Here is a 5,299-nt window from a genome sequence, read left to right on the forward strand (position 1 = left end):
ATGAAATACCCTAGAAATAAGTGAACACGTTAGAAGCTTAACAGCTTTTAGAAAAAATCTTATTGTAGAAACTTTATAAAAACGATTTTTTCTATGCATATCATTGTTATTCGAATTTAGTGTGAAAGAGACTTTTTGATCGGAAGAATAGAGAGAGAGAGAGAGAGAGAGAGAGATTTTTATCGTACTTACATAACGGCGAATATCTAATGTCACTCTTCGTCAGTAACTGACGCCCCCATCTTGACCGAAGGTATACTACAATATACGTATTGATGTGAGAATGCCACGTCGGCTCGCCAGAGACAAATTGTCAATTTTGCCCTGTAAGGGCATTATTTAATATGCTAACAAATGCCGAACAGTTTTATCGAAGTAATACCATTAACAAGAAGAGGCATGACACCACAGATAACGAAAGTAGTTACTTTCCACATCGTTTCCCAAGAATTGTGTTTCCTTGCAAAGGTCTGCACAAACTTGGTTAAACGAATTTTTCAAGAAGTCGTACTTACCAAACGAACCTTAAACGATCATTGTATTGGAAATATTTAACTTAGCATTTTTGGAATAACCGCTGGCTTTTGTTAAAACAATGTCCTGTTTAGCTTATTTCACTACCTCCCATAACAAGGCCTTACCACTATTCCGGGCGGTCTTGAACGAGTAAGAAGTACAATGTTGGTACAAAATGCGGTATTTATCATCATCGTTAATATAGTACATCTAACTCCTTTATATACATAGTATAACAACTAATATATTAAAAACTAAAGCTAAACAAATGTTTAGTTTACTCGATCTTGGAAAAGTGACAAAAAAAACTGTTGGATTATATTAAAATTATCCTAAACTAAAATAGTCTCAGGAGAACCCTGTCGTTGTATCATTCAATCTCTACCCATACCCGTGGTGCTGATGCATTCACCTCCATGTTCTACTACTACTACTACTTAGAGATCCGCAGGAGAACGGACGAAGGCGAGAACAAACCCGTAGATATCCAAGTAATACTGAAGGCTAGACAGAGCAATGGGAGTTCAATCCCGGAAGAGGAGATACAATAAACCAACCCAGATGAACCGATCAATACTACGTAGTCTCTCACAAAGCTCTGGTCGACAGTCGACCATATATGTATATATATATGTGTGTGCGTGCGTGTATACATGAAAGTAACGTTTCACTATGATTTTTTTGGTAGATCTACTGGTCAACACAAAATCACAATGTTGAGGCCACGAGGGGCACCGTTGTCGCCGGAAGTTGCGCTATTATTTTTTTTTTATCGCGAGCTTATAGTTGCAAACACACGTAACCACAATAATTAGTGTTATTGTAAAATAGTGTCTTGAAGCTTTTCATACGAATACTTCGTAGACATTTACGATGCTTCAGATAATGCTCATATGCACCCGTCGTTAGAAAGGAAATACATGTAGCACATAGGAGTGGTAAATGTAGACTGAAGTCAAAACACGAAACGTGGCTGGCTCGTGTGGGTGTACATCGCTAACTAATCGCGGGAGGCAAGCTTACCTACCAACTAGAGGCCGTTAACGGCGATAATGGCTAAATAGCGTAGTGAACCCCACTGCGTGCGCGTCGTGTTTAGCTTAATTGCTGCGAGTGGTAGGGGTTAGAGAGTAAGCGATCATCGTTTTAGTAATCAACAGCCACTGGCGTCTTACTTTTTTTTTATCTCTTCCTAAATGATGAAGCAGCACGTAAACAACAACTGTAATATCGAGCAAATATTAATTGAGTTCGTGTAGAACCTAGAGAAAGTGAAATGTTTTGCGCGCTGCGGTCGGGATTCGGAGAGGCACAGGGGCGGCAATCAATAGCGCTTAGAACAAATTAAAACTGAACGATGTGCTTGTTGCATATTCTGTTTGGTATGTACATGTTGACCACTGAAATGGGTGTTGCCGAGCGCTCAAATGTATATCTGCTGGCAGAAATTTGAATGAAGTTATCGTAGCAGACTGTCCTATTTCTAATAACTATTTCAGTTGATAGTTAGGAAAGTTCGTTCATGCGACCCAGTGGATTGGAGTTTTCCTTTCTCTTTTATCCCCTCCGAGCATCAAACACCCTAGTTTTTTGTTACTGAAGCTTTCCTGCCGATGTGTGAACGCAAAACTAGATAGCAGACAAACACATTGCAGGCAGCCATGCACATTGGAGACAAACACATGCACATGCCGTAACTCCACAAGTGCCCTATAGTCACCTTAGTTTAGATTGCCATTAAGGGCAAGGCCATGAAGAAAATGATTATCCTATTGGTATTATTGGATATTTGTGTATTGTGCTTTGCGATGAAAGGGTCAGGAAGTCTCAACCTGCATTAGGCTTGTTGTTTGCGAGAGGTAATATCGACAGCGGTGGTAAGTGGAGGCTAACTAAAGATCGCATACGCACCTAAGCAATGGCTCTTGTAGACTCTGATGCATGAGGGATGCAGCTGCCTGTCCAGGTGTGCGTGCGCATCGTCCCGGGCAGCTGCGGTTGCTGCCGAGCGGCCGATGGTCTAGAATGCATTTCGTCTGAAACAACCGGAGGATGAAAGTAGACAGAGAATAATAACAGTGAAGCCATCTGCAGTACAGATGTCGTTAACTCTATAGAATCGACAAAGCAGAGTGAAGTTCGGTGTTCGATATGGGTGTGCTTTAGTCGTAGAAAGGACAAGTGCAGAGAGGGTGGAGGTGAAAGCGATCGGGGTATGAAGTAGGATTGCGGCTAGTTATGGCCGGTGGATCCCCCCCCGCACCCCCCACAAATAAGAAGTTTCTACTTTTATTACTGCTTTCACTATTACCGCTACAGTTTCTAACAGCGGCAACTTCGTGTAAAGGCCACTATTCCTTCCTTTTCGATGCAGTCGCTAAATATAGCAAATCATCTTTCTGATGAAGCAGGTTTAAAACAACCGGCATCTGCCCTTTAATAAAAATACTTAAAGACAGTCGCTTGCCTAGCCATCTCGTTCTCAGTACGTTGTTTTCGTAATGCAAAAACCGCACAATGTTTATAAGCATTTGGTTTACTTATAAGGGCTAAGAACAAAGCGGAAGTAAGTGATGCTGCGGATGCAGGATATCAAGCGCGTACTGTTTTATCTTGTCATGCAGCTTCACCTATACGTTTCGTGAAACAGGTTAGATATAATATATTGAATGATTCTCAGCATTAGAACTATGCTTATGACGGCTCTCGGCCAGGTCAAGACAGATACATAAAATGCTCATTGGATATACTCATTATTACAATCGAAACTTCTGCTTGTTTTCTCTCTACTGTTACGAAGCACCCGTACACAGAAACATGTAGAATATACCATCCTGTTAAGAGCTACATCTATTTATAGGTGCGTGCATGTTGATGTATGACCAAAGCGACTGGCGGTGATCCCCGACGGCCAAAGGCTTTATATCGAACGCCTGCAAGAGACTTCCGCCTGAAACTATGTAATATTTCATCACCACCCATCCGGCAATGTTCCCGCAGCATTCAGCTTCAGGGAGGGTGCTAAAACTAGTCTATATATATATGTATATAGACTATTTATGTGGATAAGCTGATGTGGACCAGTGTAGAATCATAGAATGCCATGGCAGACGGTTACGGGCCTATGTTGCAATGGCTCCTCCGGGTGGCAATATGGGTCTCTACGGGAACGGTTACGAAATGGTCACAGCGCAGGGGAACTTTGGAAATTGAAAAGCGAAGAGGATGGACAAGGCTTCGAAAGGAAAGAGCTGATATGTTACCGAGAAGACTGACCGTTCTCAGCCGGCAATTATAGGAAATATAAGTCAAGGTAGCATCATTCGCAGATTGATTCGACGATTATGGGTGTGCTGTTGACTATGATCATGATTATCGTGCTGGTTGTGATGCTTTCGCGAAACATTAATAAAATATGCTGAAAGGTAGAACTGGAAATAAAAAACACAAATTTGTCGGCAGGTCAACCTGACCACTGGGGATCGCTGTTCGATGACGATGAGATTAGAAACTTGAACACGCTTGAGGTCTGTGCCCGTAGCGGCGCCTTCGTTCGCCTACATAACATTTTCTAATCTTCATGAGTGAGCTGTTTTATTGCCTGATTTAGGTAATGCATATATCGCTTCTTTCAACCTATACACTGCTTAGGTCAGGGTTCAGCTTCAACCTCGAGATTGCTAAGCCTTCAAGAAGAAAAAAGAGGCTCGCCACTTTGATAGAATATCATCTGCAACGGTATCCATAGAAATAACTTTGTATATCGATCCAAGTTAATTTGGTCTATCATAGGCATGATGGGTGAACAAGGATGAGTACAATGTCGTAAGATTCCACTCTACAGGCACGTAGTTAGCTCAGCGAACATAATAATTGCATTTTTTTATGGTTAGCTCTCAGCATCTGTTCAACTATGTGGGCCAATTAGTATGTACGTCATTCACAATCAACACTTATATCTTATGTACATGCACGATAGCTAACAGAAAAGTTGCTACAATCAGGGAGGAGCCTTATTGGAATGACTTATATATCTTCTTAGTTTGTATAGCCGTACAGCATTGAAAATAGTCTTCGTAATCAGTAGTTGTCAATACAATTTAACAGGCGGCTTCAGTTATGCATATGACAATGTTAACCGGCAATTTTATCAGTGTTTCATTGTTTCTTCCTTGTCAGTTTTCCAAGCTATAAACAGAGATTTAATTAGGGCACTGTGATTTAATTAGGCCAGTAACCGTCTGCCATGGCATTCTATGATTCTACATTAGTAGGGTCAAATCGCTCCGAAGTGTTCACGATCTTCGACCGTTCGATGAAGTATTAAATTCGCTGCTTCTGCTGGAGACCAGTTATGTCTTCGTTTGTGTCGCTGTCATCATTGGGTGTTGTCTGCACGACGTCGTCATCTCGAGGTATGTTTTAGACATCTGAGTTTCGAAGGAAGAACAGAGTCCGCTTGAACACTCAAATATTTAGTGAAACGAACTGAGGAAACGGGGGGCGATGGACGGACGGATAAAAGGCGCTCAAGCAAAAAAAAACAAGAGGTTGTTGACAGATGACGCGGCAAAGGCACCGCACAATGCCGCTAGTGATGATGGTGCTACTGCCGCTAGTGATAGTGGTCGGCCAGTGATCGTTGTGCTAAAAAGATGAAGAAGAGGGCGAAATTACGCCTACCCTAAACCTTTCCTTACACTAGCATTGCGACAACGTTTTAAGACGTACATATGTATATATATATATATATATACATATATATATATATATATATATACAT

At 41.4% G+C, this 5,299-nt stretch overlaps 1 protein-coding gene and 1 long non-coding RNA gene across 4 annotated transcripts in view; both read left to right on the plus strand.

Annotated features, from left to right (window-relative positions):
• The window catches only part of LOC111251640 (uncharacterized), a 327,887-nt gene that overhangs the window by 54,778 nt on the left and 267,810 nt on the right, over nt 1-5,299 (plus strand). The window lies entirely within an intron of this gene.
• The window catches only part of LOC147755153 (uncharacterized), a 48,242-nt gene that overhangs the window by 37,678 nt on the left and 5,265 nt on the right, over nt 1-5,299 (plus strand). Inside the window, exon 2 of the long non-coding RNA XR_015329452.1 lies at nt 3,377-4,931. This is a non-coding gene — a long non-coding RNA (uncharacterized LOC147755153). The remainder of the gene's footprint in view (nt 1-3,376; nt 4,932-5,299) is intronic.

This window comes from Varroa destructor, unplaced genomic scaffold (assembly GCF_002443255.2).
Source record: "Varroa destructor unplaced genomic scaffold, Vdes_3.0 BEIS01000005.1, whole genome shotgun sequence".
NCBI classification, from domain to species: Eukaryota; Metazoa; Arthropoda; class Arachnida; order Mesostigmata; family Varroidae; genus Varroa; species Varroa destructor.